The sequence below is a fragment of the Lissotriton helveticus genome, chromosome 5_1, assembly GCF_964261635.1.
Source record: "Lissotriton helveticus chromosome 5_1, aLisHel1.1, whole genome shotgun sequence".
Lineage (NCBI taxonomy): Eukaryota > Metazoa > Chordata > Amphibia > Caudata > Salamandridae > Lissotriton > Lissotriton helveticus.
Genome location: NC_136065.1, coordinates 1,904,306,362 through 1,904,325,646, shown reverse-complemented (window position 1 = coordinate 1,904,325,646; position 19,285 = coordinate 1,904,306,362). Strand labels below are relative to the sequence as shown.

General features: G+C 44.2%; 1 protein-coding gene across 7 annotated transcripts in view; it reads right to left on the bottom strand.

The window, feature by feature from the left end:
• Positions 1-18,104, bottom strand: part of ACLY (ATP citrate lyase) — a 362,794-nt gene extending 344,690 nt beyond the window's left edge. For 3 of the 7 annotated variants that reach the window (XM_078645433.1, XM_078645436.1, XM_078645435.1), the window contains exon 1: positions 17,855-18,053. The gene's annotated coding sequence lies outside the window, so the exon portion shown is untranslated. Of the gene's footprint in view, positions 1-17,854 lie in introns of all 7 variants that reach the window. The other 4 variants (XM_078645434.1, XM_078645437.1, XM_078645440.1 and 1 more) reach the window with 2 other exon arrangements.
• Positions 18,105-19,285: the final 1,181 nt, after the last annotated feature.

The following is a 19,285-nucleotide window of genomic DNA, read 5'->3' as shown; positions in this document are numbered from 1 at the left end:
GTTAAGAGCCAATTAATTCTGCCTCAAGCCCCCTCAGAGCTTTTACAGTTATAGAGTAGAGAAAAAGTATTTCCACCATTTGATAACTGCTGGGCACGCAACAATTATTTTATCAATTTTATAGAACTCCTCCTAAAGTTGGTAAGTACTTGCATTCTCAGACTCTCCGCTACATACCATGCTTACACAAAACGACATTGGGTGCACCACTCGGGCAACAACACCCTTTCAACCAGACCATGCAAAAACCAGATACAGAGCAGAGTGTTGCTCACCTAGCCAGGGGAATTACATACTATATAAATGATGCAGTCCAACTACTCAGAAAGAACTTCAATTTATTTATTTTAGAGTTTTATAGAGCGCGAACCAGACCCGTGAGGGTATCAGAGCGCTTTACAGGATTGACAGGTGGTACAAACTGTCTTAGGACGGGTCTATACAATTGGGATGGGAACAAGTAGATGTATCATACAATAAAGAAATAATAGGCAGTAACATATCCCGGATACTGGTGGGATAAAAACAGGTAGATACATTATATGAGAGAGCAGCTGTCTCAACTCCCGGGTGGGATGCCCAGAAGTACAGGGTAGGTAACATCGGCAAGAGCCATGGGTAATGCCGAATAGACGGAGAAACAATTCATTTCCTAGTGCAGTGATTTTGTCACAGAAGAAGGAGGAAAATTCCTCGCAAGAAATTAAAGATTTAGGGGTTTCTTTGGATGTTTTAGCCAGCTTGTTAGATTGATGTTTGACCAGGTTGAATAGCTTGCGAGGTGTATTCTTTGGCGTTCTCCAGTTCGGTTTTGAAGAATTCTTTTTTTTGCGTTGAGGATTTTTCTTTTGTAGGTATTTCTGGACTGATGGAGCAGTTTTAGATGGGCTGCTGACGGGTGCTGTTTCCAGTTACGTTCTGACTGACAGAGGGATCTCCTCTCCATGTTGAGGGAACCTTTGAACTAGGGATTCCGGTCTTTGATCTGGGTTCTTTCAAGTTTTAGCGGAGCAAGATCATCGAGAATGTTGGATATTGCTGTAGAATAATGATCAGCCTCGCACTCACTATGGAAAGCACCATAGAAACCAACATTTTTCTAGAAGCCAGTGCCTCTATGCTGTGTAGTGTTGGTTAACCTCTTGCCCTACTACATGCTGAAATCATAATATTATTTCGGGCTTCTATTTAGTCAGCCTCACTGAGCTTGACTCCTAAAGGTTTTTCCACAATAAGGACTGGTAGCAGATCGAATGTCCTTTCTTTGATTTAATTTGAGACTATCAGTTATCCAGACTGAGAACCGAAGACTTTACTACTACCCAAGCATAAACCTGCCATCCTGCAATCTCGTCCATTCTTTTTTAAACATGCTGCACCGCCTACAAAAACAAAAAACACACACGGCTGGCATGGCACAAACTTCAGAAGGAGCTACTGCATGGCTATCTCTGGTGGTTACAGACATGGGCAGAAGCCAAGCCAAACTAGGGAGCAGTAGGTCATATTTAGAGTAAATACAACATAGTCAGACTAGCAATTCTACTCTTTCAGCGAATAGTCTATACAATGCACACGTGGCAAACATAGTTAGAGGCTAGAGCCTGCTTTGTAAGGCAGCAGGGGCAGAATATCCTGGTTATGAGAAGCATCAAGCTGCAATCTCTGAATAGGACTTCTGTCCCTGAAACAATTGAGCCAATTGAACAACCTTGTCAGCACAGCACTAGTCCCACTGGATAAAGGGAGTCCTGTTATCCAGAAAAGTTGACAGAAAATTAGAAACAAAAATCAAGTACTACTCGTTACAAGATGAAGATTTTGTAGGTTACTTAAGCTTAGGGTCTGAGGTGCTGTTTCAAGGGGCTGCGGGTAAACTGAACAGAAATGGAGGAAAGAGTTACTGATGCAGGGGAAATAGATCAGTATGATGAATAGTAGGAGTGAAAGGAAAGAAGACAAAGCATAACAAAGAACAGATAAGGGAAGGACTCAACAGAAGAGGGTGTTTTGTTGGTTGCCAGTTAGAGCATTATGTTGTTTTTAGTTTTACTTCTCTTTGCTCCCTGCAGGCGATTTCTTGCTTGAAGCACTATTTTGTTTTTAGTTATACTTCTCTTTGCTCGCTGCAGGCGCTTTCTGCCTTTATACCCGCTTGTTCAGCTCCAGTAGATACCGGAGTGAAAAACTCAACAGGCAGGATGCAGGTTTATGTTGCTATTCAGTGACCTGGTCCAAACATGGACACATCACAGAGCGGGTGCAATGCTGGCGTGTCTAATGCAAGTGCCTCGATGACCAACCAAATGCGGTAAGGACTAGGGCAGGCCAGTGGTTTGCCATTATTCTGCAGTGGATCTAGTGGCTCTTAAATGTTAATCTGACCCACTGTAGCCATGTGCCATAAAGAAACTCAGCCCTAAATATCCTCGTGGAAGAGGCCAAAAAGGTCTTCATAACACTTCTGGAGTATCAGAGTAGGACATTACAAGCTCCAACTAATCCACGTTGATGGAAGTTGGTAAAAGAGTCAGGACCCACTCAATTTCAAGAAGCACTAACTAATCGAGAATCAGCCCCTGAAAAAGTATCGATAGGATCCCAGAATATTACTTTGGTCATTGAAGTATAGTGTTTGTTTACCAATCTCCTGCACAGTTGTGTATTTGTATAAAACCAATACCTGTAATAAAACTGGCAGGTTTGTAAATATTTTTTTTCATGTGCAAGCATTTAAGCACGGGCCCTTCCTCAGGGTGAATCACACCTTTCTGTCTCCTACACACAAGGAACTTTTTTGATTGTTTAGTTCACCGGCACCCATGTCGCCCAGTGGCCAAGCTCTGCATGAAGCACAAGCAATGGACAATTCTTCCTGACCTTAAGATTTGCCAAGGTCACCTCGTGATCCGACTGCCTCTGAATAAATCACAACATGGCAGCTTATATCTTTTCACTTGGTTTGTGCAATTCATCATTTAACTGCCAAGCCCAGAATTTGATAACAGCAAGCACACATTTTTACAGCACCACCATTCACTGTAACAAGGACACAGTTATTCATTTTACAATTTAACACAATAGTGTAGTCACTGTCCGTATTATTCCTTCTAAATCCGTGTCTTCTACTACATCATGTAGATCTGAAGTTCTGGACACATATGTCCCCTTAAATGGGTAAAAAAAAAATCCTTTAAGAACTCTCCTTTTTTCACTGCCAATTGAACAGGAGCAAAGTTGAGGATACGCCATGCAGAACGAGAAGGATAGCTGTACTACAGCTTGGCATCAAAGTTTGATTTTGATCAATTTACTTACAGGTTTTGTAAATATTTGTGCAGCTTTTGGGTCGCTTACATGCACTTTTGTGCATCAGAGCCACAGAGAGGCTGGCAGCCCCAGTAGGGCTGATGTTCAGGCAATCAGTGAACTGCTTGATGCTCTCTACAAATCCTAGGAGGTCTTTGGCCAGCTCCTCCACCATCAAATACTTACTCAGACACATTAAGCCTATTTGACAAAATGAATCCTTGATGTCAACAATCTTCCTGAAAATGTTTGTATCCCACAAGGTGTTAGACCACCGTTTAAATTGAAATCAGAGATTGTACCACCTCAGGAGCTACACTATACCATCCGTTGCTTGTATTATTTCACTGTACAATCAGTTACAAATATTTGCCCAACAGTCTTCTCGAAGACCATGTCTGATGGACTATGCATGTATGCAAATTGTAGTATGTTGTAGATACGGTCCACCATAGCAAAGCTTCCTAGCATATTCTTAAAACCCTTGCATGCCAACCAGTCATGGCAGCTCTACTGTGTGGCTTCTTTAACAGATGGCTGATAATTACTTCCATGCAGAGCTAAAGAAAGCATTCATGCCTCACCTGCAAACTTACTTGGATCCTACTTACATGTCAAGCTACAGGCCTTCTTCCAATCTCACTCATTGCGACTAACTGCTTGAAATATAATTTAGATTCTGACATTATCGAAGAGAACAACATTCTGAAACCCATAAAGTGCGCTTCAGTCTGTGGAGATTATCTTAACCTGGGTGGTCTCTATTCATGTTCAAGCTAGATCAGTCAGAGCAAAGCAACTCCCCAGCGCTCATTTTCCTAGACTGGTTTGTTGGCCTTCTCGGATAGGACCTAGATTGATTGAAGTTCTTACTCTACTCGGACTCCTCCTGCCCAGGGTCGTGCACTCTCAGTGCTATTTATTTGAATATTTAGACTACTCCCTAATTGTTTAATTTTAATGTATATAATAAAGCCAATGGCACCCAATTTCTAGTCAGAGTCTGGCCCTCCACTGCTTTCAACACACACATAACTTCCCATCAGTTGCAACAAACGTGCAGTTAAACACCTAATAACACTGAAGTACTGCCTCAAAGGCCTCTCGTTGTCACTAGTGTCCAGGGTATTGTTGTATGCTGTTGGAACGTATTTTTGGTTACTGTTGCTTTCTTTTCCCACTCATTTCCTCCCACTACTGCCTTCTTGCCAGAAGAACGTAGCGTCGCCTGAGGTGGCAATCTCCTCCAGACTATGACTGGTACAGTTCAAAATACTGCATAGGTCCTACTACACCAGGGTAGTTCTACATAAAATGGAAAAGTCCCCTGACCCAAGTTGTCTGCAGAAGTGTGGGGACGTGGGCACCGTCTACCACACATTGTGGGGCTGTATGAAACTGGGACCGTACTGGGAGACAGTGATGAGGACCATTGAAGAGGTAACAGGGAAACAAGTCCCACTGGAACCTAAATGTTGTCTTTTGAATGGGTGGGAAACTACGGACCTTACACACGCCGAACAACAATGTGCAACGACAGGCATGACGATAGCCAAGCGGAACTTGTGCAAAAGTGGGGGGCCGACAATATACCATCTGCGGTGCAATGGAGTAAATGATATGAATGTTGTTATGGTGGTGGAGAAGGACACATTTATTAATAGGAAATGTCCCAAAAATGGAGTAGAATATGGGGAAAATGGAATATGTAAGAGGAGATATATGCACCACCCCCCCAGAGGAGGAAAGTGACTGATGATGATGGGTAATAATGGAGAGGGTAGTTGTGAAGTCGAACGTTTCTAAATGTAATGACATAACTGTAATGAAGTTTTTTGCAGATGATCAACTGTACATGCAGGTCTTTTGTTGTTTACAATACAATTTTAATAAAATAAAAAAAGTTTCTAAAAAAAAAAAAAAAAATAAGAAGAAATGCAGGTCCAGAGCCATGGTAGCCATCTTGCTACTGCAGATACAGGGCACAATTTTTGGTCAAGACGATCTACGTATCTAGAAAGACACTGCAGATCCCATGATTTCTTTTATAATTTTTTTTTTCAAGTCTGGTGGGGCTTCTAGGGACACCTGCCCACCTCTAAATCCCACGGATCAGGGTGTATCTATATGGCCTTCACAAAATAACCTCCACAAGAGAAAGTTATTTATCTGCAAGCAACCAGCTCACTTGGATTCTCTGCACCAACTCTAAAGCCGCAGCTCTGAAAGGTACTACAGAAGAAGGCTTCCATGTACAATCAGATTCAACTTTTATTTTAAAACAATTTTGGATCGAAAAATCTCAAATCACATAGATACACAAAACAGTTAACCCCTAAGCCCACTCAGCAACTTAAAAAAATTGTTAGATCTCTAAAAACAAATAAACAGATTTAAACCAAACCCAGAAGAGCAAAATTCTTCTTTTATGCCAAGTCTGGTGCAACTCCTGTTCAGCAGGTTGTGATGTAGGCACCAGCAAGATTTCACATGGAAGCTGAAAACACAACTTTTAACACCAACTTTTCTCCCCAGCTCGAAACTGCACATAAATTGGCATGCCAAACCTTAGCGGACTACACCAAGCAACTACCAATTTGGTGCAAATCTATCAAGGGACGTCAAAAGTTATAGGAAAATCAAAAAATGCCTTTTCAATGGAAAGTGTTGCTGAACCAGAAATACACAGTGGGACCACCACCGTGTATCAAATTGTATAATAAACACAGACCAGCTGATCCAGATCTGTGTTTGAAAAATTGAATGATGAAACACTTCACTGGGACCTACTATCCCATAATGATGGGAGTAGGCTACAAACTGGCATGACAGGTTGATCAGGTTTTCAAACCAGTGTCTCTACCTTTTAAGACGAGGAATCTGAATTCATGTTTCCGCTGTCAAAGAATAACAGTGGTTGCTTTATTTCATAATGAGTAGTTGTAGTTAAGCAACTAACAGAGTGGGAATCAACATGGAAATCGAAGGACTGCAAAACCAGCATTTCAAGGTTGTAGAGGTAAATTGTACTGCATGCTTGACAAGGGATGCACAGAATTCAATTGTAACTCTGGAATTTAGTTACAATAGGGACAAATAAGTAGCTTGCATACAAGAACGGTTGTACCAGTAATAGGGCGGAGATTAACTAACACATCACACCAGAAAATACCACGGTGTACTTTTGGCCCAGTAACTGAACTCTATACAATATTGTGACTTCAGAGGAATGAGGATGAATGGACTCTGTGCTAGAGTGGAAAAAACACTATCTGCATCATTGAGCCACCCCACCATTAAAGTAGCACGGCTGCACAACAGCAATAGCTCTTTATGGTGCTGATTACACGGATCCTCAGTGGGTCTTATGGGCTTATCCTTCAATGTGCTATTCACTTAGGTTTCTTTTTTTTTTTTACATCCATAATATGTTTATAAAACACAACGTTCCTGGGCTAGCCATGCAATTCCTGCAGCTCAGATTAGAAAAAAATACACTTTCAGTCGATTTCATGGACAAATAAAGACTACTCTAGAGTCGTAAACATGGATTATAGCATGTACAAACTGACATGGGTGCAGACACCAGTTTTGTTCTTGTGGGATAACAAAAGGTCATATGGCTACAGGCAAGCAGAGTATTTGCATATTGTCACTGACAAGAGGAAGTGAACACAAAAGTCGTCATAGGCCAGAATTCCATTCCTCTAGTTAGACATTTGCATAACTGCAATTTGCCTAAAAGAGATAAACTGATTTCCATTTTTTTAAGAGCACATAAACAAACTTTTCTGAAGAAGACCTTGAACTCTGGCTTTCAACACCATCAAATGGTCTAAAAAGGTAGGGTACTACACACCATGCACAGCCGTTCTTGGAAGCATTCTGCACATGGTGTTCTATTTTTCCACTCCAGCAGACAGGTAAGACACAGCTATCTCAGCTCCAAGGAGGTCTATGTTCACATATTCTGATGAGCAGAGGTCCACTTCAACCACCGTTAATATTTCCAAGGACTTTAATTCGGGAATCCCTTCAAGAGACCCAGAAGTTCAAGTTTCTATGCAAGCACAAAACTTTATGAAGCACCAGGTTCTGCACTTCCGCTGTTTCGCAGCACTTTAGTTGTAGTAACAGGTGTTACTATTACTCAGTTTAATTGCCCTTAATTTACCACCTAAGAAGGATTAAGACTGAGCTGGTCATGCCTTGAATTTGTGATCCGCACAGCACAAAAGAGGTCATTTAGAAGCACTTAACTTCAAGACTGACTGCTACTCGCAAGCTATGGGGGACCCTTTTAATCCAAGATGAAATAAAGGCGTTCAGGAAGCAGCTGCATAATCACATAATCAGCGTCCATCCTGCAAGCGTGCATCCCTCCTGAGGCATCAGATCCAACATGAGAGGGAACACCTTCCTTGCATTTCTCACTAGATGCAAGGCATCATAGCCAGTTATCACAATTGTTTAGCACATCACAGTTTGTTAAGCGTTACTGCACTTAAGGTGTAGTCTGCAATATTGTTGAAGTAGTATCAACTGGTCACAACATCGAGACAAAAATATCGAAAACCAAAATATCAAGAAGGTAAGTGCGCAGAGGGAGGTATGGATTTATTATTCTTAACTCCACATCTACGCACCTTAAAGATATCCATAATCTGAAGTCTCCGAGAGCGGCTGCAATTGTATCCCATTTTAGGCTCATCCAATTTAAGTATTTACACAGGCTTATTTCACCAGATTCCTACTGTGGAGGGCGGGACTGATAAACTCCCTATGTGCCTACGATGTGGTAGCGAGGAAGGTACATTACTGCATACAACTTGGAGCTGTGATGCACTGGGCCGGTTTAGGAGGGGGGTTACTCGCTGCCTCTCTGAAGTGTTAGGTATGGTCAGACCTCTCTCTCCCAGGCTTGTTCTTCTGCACATCACAGACGACATAGTGGATAACATTTATAAAAGGCATTTGCTGTTCTTAGGTCTTACCGTAGCTAAAAGGGATACTGCAAGGGCATGGAAGGATCCGGCTCCACCTAAATTGAGTGCTTGAAGGGCGGGCCTCGATTGGTATATGGGTCTGGAGCACCCCATCTTTAAAGCACAGGGGTGCCCTCAGAAACACTTAAAATATGGAAATAATGGGCGGATTTTAGTGGACTCTTATTAGAACCGCCCCCGCCACAACCTGCAGAAGTTGAAGCCACATAGAGAGACAATACAAGGCAGTAAGGTTGTTCAATTAGGTCTCATGTACATAGACAGGCTTGATGGGCATGACCAAGGTATTGTTCTGCGGTATGTGACACAGATGTTAACAATGTTTGGGAATGCCGTTTACAGACCCGAATGTTTTTATGTTTTACAAATGCTATATAATGGTCCCCTGCCTAGAAATCAGTATATTGACTATTGTAGGTTTTCACTACATTGTAATGCTTGCTATTATTATTATTATATCTGCGGACTCAATAAAAAGAGTTATGAAGGAAAAAAAAAAAGATATCCATAATCAAGGTAAGTAGGCGTTGAGTTCGATCAAGACAATCTATACATACTTACCCATCGCAATTCGGATCCTCGATGTTATGATTATGGTACTGTGACCACTTGATTTTCCTTCTGCAATATTGAGGGCCCAATCGCACTTCACAAAACTAGTCTTTGTTTTCAATTCAGTCACCACCTCTCTTCGCTTCTACCTCTGCCAGGTGAGCAACAAACTGTTTACCGACGAGGCAGCAGAATAACTTTAGCACGATTGCTTTAAATATGTGTCCACACTATGAACTCTACGAGTATGAGCGTTCCAACGGTCATGACGAGCTCAGCTCATCATGAGCACACAGGAACCGTGGCTCATGACGAGCTGAGCTAGTCATGAGCATTGGAGGGGTTAAGGAAGCCAGAATTATCCCCCTACTCAAAAAGGCTGGGGCAGATACACCCAATATGAAAAACGACAGACCCATCTCCCAACTCCCCTTTCTCGCAAAAATCTTAGAGCAGCATGTCTTACAAAATCTTTCCAGGTGCTTGGAGGATCACCACCTCCTGGGGGACAGGCAAGCCGGTTTCCGAGCTCACCATAGCACTGAATTGGTGATACCATCGGTGCTTGACGACATCAGGCTGTCTGCTGACAACAAAAAACCTTGCGTGCTGGTCCTCCTTGACCTGTCGGCAGCGTTCGACATGGTCAACCACGCCTTTCTCCTGGAAAGACTGCGAACAACTGGAATTGGGGAATCTGTCATACAATGGACCACCTCATTCTTGACGAACCGCTCCCAAAGAATTCAGGTGGGTGACTGGGTCCCAGAGAAGGGGCCTATTCCCTGTGGTGTCCCACAGGGGTGGGCGCTTTCACCCCTCCTATTTAACATATACCTTAGTCCTCTAATTTATGCCCTCGCGGCTATGGAGTGCCATGTTTTCAATTATGCAGACGATACACAGATCATCCTGCGAATTGAAAACACCCCTCAAGCTCACTCCCAGGCAAAAGAGGTTCTACGATTCACGGTCAACTGGATGACAGCCAACCAGCTTAGGATTAATCCAGACAAAACCGAGGTCCTATCCATGACAGATGTTCACAACCCCTGGAACTCCCTTTACTGGCCTCAGGAGCTGAGCGACACTCCAGCCCCGGCCCCAGTGGTTAAAAGTCTGGGAATCAAAGTGGACGCCAAGCTTAAATTGGCCAATCAAGTTTCCACGGTATTTGGTACCTGCTTGGGCCTACTCAGGCTATTACGGAGACTCTCTCCTATCCTCACATTTTCCACCATGAAAACAGTCGTCACCACCATGATCCTGGCCCGCCTTGACTATGCCAATTCACTCTACATTGGACTGCCAGTCTTTCTAGTGGGCAAACTACAGATTGTTATGAATGATGTCGCCAGGCTCATCTTCAAACTACCTAGACACACGCGAGCATCACCCCTCCTCCAACGCCTTCATTGGCTGCCCATAAAACAGAGGGACAAATTTAAGGGCCTCTGTATCGTTCACAAGGCCATTCATGGCCAGGCTCCCATGTACATCAAACTACGACTAGAGAAATACGTGCCAGGTCGCTCTCTAAGGTCCTCCTCTGAGAGCCTCCAACGATGCTCCCGCTTCAACTACGTCACCAAAGGAGGTCGAGCATTCTCCACCCTCCTACCCACTCTCTGGAACAGGCTGCCGAGCCAACTCCGCACGGAAAGCCCCCTTCTTCATTTCAGAAAACAACTAAAAACCTTTCTTTCACAGAAGCTTGGGCATAACTGTCGTCTAAACCGCCTGGATCAATCGCTGTTCTTCTTGTAGCGCTTAGAGGCCTTTCGGTATTAAATCGCTCAACAAATCCAAAATAACAAAAACAATAACAAGTGCTGGTGTTTTGGTTCTCAAAACTCCATTTGTTCAAGCACTTGGTGGCCAGATGTCTGCGGACCTCTCCCCACCCCTGTCAGGTCAGCCAAAAACCTTGGGGTCATCTTTGATGACTATCTGAGCTTTGATACTCAGGTTAGTCACACGGTCAGCAATTGTTTCTACATAATTAGGACCCTGAAAAATGGCACCCCTAAATCCCTTCGGCATTGCACCAGTCAGTCATCATTGCCCGGGTCACCTCACGGTTGGACTACTGCAATGCTTTTTACCCTAACATTAATAGATCCTCCCTGAACAAACTTCAGGTTGTACAAAATGCGGCAGCTCGCCTCATTCAGAACACTCCCAAGCGGCACTGTAAGGGAGAGGATTTGTTCCCTTTACTGGCCTACTGTCAGAAAACATATTGCTTTTAAGGCTTTGTGCCTAGTTTTTAAGGCCCTTCATCATAAGGGCCCCTCACATATGAATGCGCTTTTTCAATGGTACATTCCGGAGAGAATACCAAGACCCTCTTCTTGGAAAAAACTTAGGATCCCAGGATTTCTGAAGACAAGATGGGGTGGACGCTCCTTTTCAGTAGCAGCAGCCAAACTATGGAATGATCTCCCTACTTATATTTCAGATGCGGACTCTTTCATTGCTTTAGGAACAAAACTGACCTTGCACAGTCATCTTATTGAAGCACGGCAAAAAAACAGACATAGCGATCATGGAAATCGCCAGTTTCATTTCTTTGAATTATCACCTACATTCTGGCAGGCATGTGACTGTGAAATTGGGGGACTGGACTTTGAGGGCAATGCCCTCATAAGAAACCAAAGCCAAAACCTCAAACTGGAGAAAAACAAATGAAATCAATAACTGGCTGGGTTCTTCCCAAATGCAATATTTGAGGCTACCTGTTGAACAATGAAAGGAGATGGAGAGACCTATGTCTGTAGACGTAAAAACAAGGAGCCAAAGCAACTTCACATCTCATCAATGACACTTGATAAGAGATGAAGACGCATTCCAGTGCTTTTTATTAAATAATACAGACATTGTATTAAGCAGATCTGCAGCTCACTTGCTTTATAAGTTATACTATTCTTGCAGGCAAGATGCTGAGCCATGTCGAAACTCGAACGTGGTTCCCCAGCTCCAAAGTCGGCAGCTCTGGCCGTTACACCACACCCCCCTTAATGAAAAGAATAATACTGACAGCTAGCAATCAAACCCTTTGACTAATATGATGGTCCCTGTCACTCCAAACGAAGTCCTAACCATACACCCCTCAAACTCATAAACATGAGACACGCAGAGCAATCGCTAAACATCACTGTGTACACGCACTTGACACGTGCATTTAGGCCTGCTCGTCAGTGCTTTTTAAAGCTGCCCTGTGGCCCTATGCACTGGCTTACACCATCACCCGAATAATGTTCATGTAGAAGCCATCTTTAAAGAACAAAATGTAGACATGGCTTTGAGTTGTCAGCCGGGCGCCATGTATAAAATATACTTTTTCTGGTAGAAATATTATGTCAGCTCGTTCAGCCTTGGCACCCCGCAGCAGAGTCTCGGTTTCAGGCAGATAAGCTTGGAGAAGCCTTGTAAGTACGTCTTCGTCTCCAAGTCAACCCTACTCGTGATGAAGGCCGCGGTTGGAGATAAAAAGGGAAACTGTGCTTCAACTTTCACGAAGCAGCTCTCCCCCTGCTCGAATGTTCTCGGCGATTGACCTAGGAGAAAAGACAAGCCGTGGCCGTGGAATGTCCGGGTTCTTGAAGGGGAGGGTCGCCCTATATAAAATGATGGTGCTCCCCCACTTCCTGTTTGTATTACAAAACACCCCCATGGGCTTTGCCAGGAACTGGTTCCGTGAACTCGATAGCAAGTTTCTATGGGGGAAAGGTAGGGCCCAATTGGCACTCAACGTCTGTAGGATTCCCTCGTTCGATGGGGGCTTGGGAATGACCCATCTCTACTGATATTATTTGGCCACGCTGCTTCTCTCCATACTCGATTGGTTCAACAGGGGTTGGTCTGACCCGGCTTACAGGCTCAAGGTCGGGGAATTGGGCTTTGCCAGGATTCAGGCTATGTTCTATGGTGCCCCTATTTCCTCACGCTTACCAGAGGTAACACACTCTGTGTTGCTCGCCTGGCGGGCTGCATTGCGGCATACCAAATGGACGCATACACTGACCCAATGTACACCTTTGTGGCGGGGGACCTGGCTCAAGGAAGTGAACACATTGCAGGGCTTCAGGGCCTGGGATCTCATAAGCATTTCACAGATAGACGATGTGTGGGTGGGGGATCACATGCGTCCTTCAAAACAGATATTCCTTGCATCAGTCGCAATTCTATAGGTACTTGCAGCTGCGCCACACCCTCCACATCCACCGTGGCACAGGTACACGTCTTCCGGACCACAGCCCGCCTGAGGCCCAGATAATGTTCGGTGACCTGGGGATGGGTGGCATCTCCCGCTTTTATCACACACATATCAACAATGTCACCATTTCCTTGGACCGACTGCGGGCTCAATGGGAGGGTTGGATGGGCACCTTTGATGAGGAGGATTGGTGTGACGCCCTTATGGCTCCTAGGATGGTCATTGCCTCTGCTAGATTGCGCTTGGTGCAACTATATTATTTACATGCTGCATATCTCACCCCGATGCGCCTTCACCGAGCCGGACTCAGCCTAACTTCCGCCTGTGCTAGATGTGGCCACAATCCCGCAGACTTTTTCCAAATGGTATGGGTATGCCCCCGCTCGGAGCGGTTCTTGGGGGGGGAGATTGAGGAGGAACTCCCCCATGACCCAAAGCACATGATCCTGGGCATCACTGATGGGCTGGTTGGGTCGCGGAACAAAAAGTTGTTTTACACTACGGCAATGGTGGTTGCCAAAAGAGACATTGCAGCCTCCTGGAAGCTCTCCGAGCATTGGACGGTGGTGGACTGGTGTGCCACACAGGAGAAGGTTATGCATGAGGCTTGTGGATGTCCTAAGAAATACCAAAGGGGGTGAGGGGGGAGGGGAAGCGGTTGGGGGACGCGGTATAGTCATGAAGGGAATGTCCAACTTTATATTTATATGCTCTTACCAATGTTTGTAATCCTGGTGGTGCTAATTTCTTATCTTAGTCGTAGAATGACATGGCATAGGGCTGTATTGCTGGTGCGTTTCTTTTATTTTGTCAATTTGAATACAAATTTATCACAAAAAAAAAAAAAAAAAAAAAAGAAGGAGGCGCTGTCTGAGACGTGTATTCTTTACAGCATTTCACTACACCAAGTTCTAAGGGTTTCGGAAAAGCAGATACCCCACTGAAGAAGTCAGGGGTTTTGTTCTAAATTTGGAGATATATGACTACTGATATCCAAGACTTTTAACATTGTAATCCACCGTTGAATAAGATTAAGCACAATAACAGTGTCAGTTTATCTGATGGCATTTTCAGTGATGCGTATTGTCAAGACAAACAATGAGCAGAATTAAATTTATATCCCACAAGCATGTGTATTTAGAGCTGGGGGTTATACTAATCATAATGCCACAAAGGACTTTTCAAATGAATAGATGCTTGCCTATAGGTATTCCATCAACAACCTTATAATGTTATTAAATGGCTGGCCTGTGGGTGTTGATTACTCTATATCACTTACATGAAGACCAGATGACCTAAATAACTTGCTAGGGAGTGCTGTTTAACAAAGCATGATCTGTGTCGGTCCCCAAGCACCAGCAAGACCAACAAGCATTGGCATAGCCAATAGGTCTCACCTTTGGGACATTATCCGATCAGTAGTAACCGATCAAATTAAACATGGTTGAAATACTTAGCACACCCTCCCAAAACAATATCGGTCAACAAAATGCAAGGTTCAAATTCAGATAATATCCCCCTTTTCTAGACACTCTCCACTAAAAGTTAACCCCACCCTCAGCCCGAATACAACTTCATTATGGTCTAAAATCATTGTACTAAAAAGCCACTAGTCAAGACAAGCCCTGGACTTTACCGTGGATTTCAGATAGCCAACAATAAAAAAAAAAAGTACAATCATCCTTCAACAGCTGGAGATACAGTAGGGCAATAGGGCTGGACGAGCCTGCTTAAAATTCAGCTTCTTTAAATTTGAATTAACAAGTACTTCCGGGGCACATGATAACATTTATAAAAAAACATGTAGCAAATCCTGTGGAGACTCTCCGTCGCAGCCACAGAGATACACACCAAGGTTGTAAGTAGGTTCTGCGAAAGGTAAAGGTGTGACCATGTATTTATTATATGGGATAAAGTCCCCCCTGGCGTCCATAAGGATATTTCAAGTCACCTTGGAATTCCATGACCATATAAAGGGACTGTGCCTTCAGCCTCGTTCCTGAATATATGATTATGGAACACCTCAGCGACTTGCAATATCCTTATAATGTACGCCATGGGGTACTTTATCCCTTATACCTAACTCACATCCCCTCTTTATCATCCAATAGATCTACCTTTCAGCTAAGATGACCATGGAGCCAATTTGGTCTGCATGCTGCTCTACACAAAATGGTCATTCATGATTTTTTTTAAAATTAAAAATTACGGGGTCATTACGATGGCAGACGGACTTCAGTCCTTCCACCATTGTATGGGGATGAGGACTGCCTGCCTATAATGTGGCGGTCCCACACAGGAATTAAGAAGCGACCGCCACCATGGCCGTCGCATCCGCAATATTTAACATTGCGGACGGTGCTGCTAGCTGCATCAGCCGCCGCAAAAAATGCACCTTGAAGACTTCCCTGCACTACGTGGCAGGCACACATGGTGCAGGGAAATGTAGGGGGGGGCACCACAGGTGCCCCCCACGTGCATGCACAAACTGCCCCTGGTCAAGGGGGGCATGCAAAGGGGCCCCCAAAGTACATCCCCGCCAGCCTTTCAATGGCGGTTGAACCACCATGGAATGGCTGGCGGGGATCCTGCATCCCAATCCGACGGGTGGTGCCTGCTAGGTGCCGCCGCCATTCTGGGGATGCTAGGCAGTCCGACAGGCAATTGCAGCGATTGCTTCTGTCAGACCAGTGGCGGTCATGCTTTCTGCCCGCCACCACACGGCTGGCCATCACAATCTGGTGGACAGGGAATGGCGGTACACCCGCCACTGACAGCCTGTCAGTGGGGGGGGTTCACCGTTATCGTAATCAGGCCCTTAGTATGAATTGATTTGAGTTTTGTAAATGCTCAGTGTGCATTTTCCTGTTCCCTCCCGCCACTTTGTTGATGCTCTCTCCCAACTGTGGAGCCTACATAGTGCTATCAGCACAGCACTTTCTGAATAATAGAATTTTTTATTTATTTGTATACATGTATGCTTGTACTCTCCTACTAGCTAGTCTTGCATCAGACTTTGCCAGGTTTACAGTATACAATATAGGCAACCCACCTCATAGGGAAGAGGTGTGGCGCAGCGGCCAAGGCGACTGACACCGGAAGCTGGGGATCACGGTTCGATCCCCGGCGCCGACGGCAGGGGTCTGTCCAGCACCATGTGACTCTGGGCAATAGCTCGCTTAATCTTCCCGACGGCCCTCAGCGCCGGGATGCCTACGGGTAGCTGTGCGCTTTACAAATACTGGATTTACATTTACATATACAATGCACCACTTTATCCAAGCTTCTAATACCGTTTCTCTGCCCTGTATTCTTGTTATTTGTACTCACACTATGTTCTGCTCGTCCCTTAACACTCCACTGTTGACAGCCCTACAGCTTATCAAACAGACCTACATAAGGAAGTATGGAGCACCGTTTTTCCCTAGGTGTGTCTGCTTTCTCTGTACAGTCCCATCGCCCCATACTGTACCGAGACGTTTGTCCAGGCACCCCTCATCGCAGAACGTTGTACTTCACGAGTAGGCTTGCACCACTTAAAATACAGTGCTTTCTTATTAAAAATGATACCTTCCTGAAAAAAAATTCAAAACTACTCTCAGCAAATACCAAATTTTAAAAAAAACATGCCTTCAACCCGAACATTATGCTTTTTTTTTTTTTTTTTACTATCTCGGTTTCTTGTGTCCATTTACTACCTTACGAAAATTATTACTGCCACCTACCCTACATTTTGAAATAGTAAATAAACGAGACCGATACTGATGCCTCCTTCTGAGTGTTGGACATCAACTAAAACCTCCTGCAGGCTCCCGGAACATAAAGCAAATCTAAAAGAAAGTGCTGCTTTGTGGTTGAAGGAACCTGTCTATAGTAATAATAGTAATTTCCGTCCTCCTATAATATACTTCTAGTGTCTGAGTATTCACCTGTTTGAAATGCTGCTCTGCGACTATCATGTCCGCCCCTGTGCCAATGCCTCTTTACCGCCTTCCAGGTTTCCAGATTTGATCCAAACGTGTTAGGATTATTATTTCGAACTAAAGTGAACCACCTACGCCAATGGGGCGGCAATACTGTTTACGGGGTATGGATGTCTGTTTGTGACATACAGAACACCAGTGCCACTGTGTCTTAAACTGAGCACTGGCTTGAACAACAGGCTGCGAGCCCACCTACAGAGATTAGTGAAAGGCCCATTCTGTAAATCGCCGAGCATTTGGACACAACTGTCAATATTGTAAACTAACAAAGACATGTGCTTTGGAAAATATAGATTTCAATTTTACGTTGCACTGTATACAGAAAATGCATTTTTTATATGAGTACTTATGAAGAAGAAAAAGAAAAAAAAAAAAAGGAAGAAGGGAAGGATAACTTCTAAACCATGTCAGCAAGGCGTGATCGCATAGCCCTTATACATACACATACACACACAATCAAATTATAGTGTTAATGATCTCTGTACTACATCGGCTGATGGGATGCTGGGCAGATGCCCCCACTCCCCACTCTGAGCAGCAAACCACGCTGAGAAGTACACACAAAACAATTATCAAACTTTACGCACAACAGCGCCAAGGATCCGGGCATGTGCCCCCGTGGTCGCTATGCACCGGCCTGCTGAGCTACGGATCTAGATCTTGTTAAGCAACCCACAGCCCGCACTCCGAGGGCGCTGTCAAATTGACAGCACCTTTACTTATTATACAGCACTTTAGACACACTACATACTCAAAGACAGTTCCTTGTGCTTTTCTGTTCTCACCCGTTGCTGTAGTCCTCCCGTTTCCTTTCTGCAAATAAGCCCTGAGGTGATTAGGATCCAGTCCTGTACTAGCCTCTTTTTGTCTTCGTCCTGTCCCACAAATGACTAGGACTCCAACCTCCCTGAGTCTCCTCCTTCAGTCTTCTGAGCCTCCTCACCATCTGCTGATATGGCTACATGCTCCACCGGCTATCCGATTGGCTGAACACCTCGCATGTGACACCTTTCAGTGACAAGCCCTGCCCTCGAATGCGTCATCCACCGTTTGAACAGCAGGAAAAGTCTGAAAGGAACAAGGGAAGTCTGTCATCAGGTGGCAAGGAAATAGAAAGAAGACAACCACGCTGTTGCCTCAGCTGTACGACCAAATCAGCCGCCATCTTTGAGCGACATCTGGACCCGTTTGCAATAATGAAATAAACATTTCCAATGCAATAGTCCCCGTATTTGCGAGCGTTAGAGCTAATGACGTTGTAAATGAAAATGTCTTTTATCTGTGTCTTTTGGTTTGGAATGCAGTGGCCTTTTAGACCTTATGAGTGTTTAGGGATGCAGCATATTATCCTGGATTCTGTTACAGGCAATGAATAGCTATACACTTTCTATAGAGTGGGTCATGCAGTCTGATTCAGGAATAGATACTTGCCCCGACTACACCTTTAGATGCCTTTGCAATACCAAGTAATGCCCATTGCCATCAGCTGGTATTTTATTATAAACAAAGGATTACCATTATTGTCTTTTAATGCATATGTAAAATCCAAATATTCATTACAACAACAGAAGTATGTGGTAACACACAAAACAACAGTGCACACAGATGCCACAGACAATCCTGAACACATGCCAGAAAACACAAAACAGCCTAAATGAATGGGGATGTAGAGCAACCGAATACCGAAATAGCTATTTTGCTTAGGCCTCCTAAAATCCATGCAACAGATGTAGAAATCTGAGCATAAAATAGACACTAAAAATATAATCTGTTTTTCAGTGAAATAACCTGATGCTGAGTTACACTGTTGAGAAGGCAAACGCTCTGCTGCCATTCCACTACGTTCAGCTGAGACAGATATTACATATGTACATAGACAATAAAAATACATTTGCATTAAGGCCACTGTTTATGATGCCCACAGGAGGAAGGAATACAGCCAACAAAGAGGTTGCTCCCTGACAGAGTCAAAGAAATGGGGAAGTGCACCCAGCATTCTCCCTCAGCCTTGTATCTGCGCGGGAACATGAGCTTCATATGGTGAGCACATGAGCAGCACCAAGCTCATGTGTACACTTGGCCAAACAGGTGGTGAACCCGGGGGCTCACTGAGGCAGCAGGACATTTCAGCTATTGATTCCCACTTCCCGGAAGAAGGGTTTGGAGGAGCACAAAGGCCTTCGTCTTGACTTTATCTTGATTCTGTTTTTCAACTG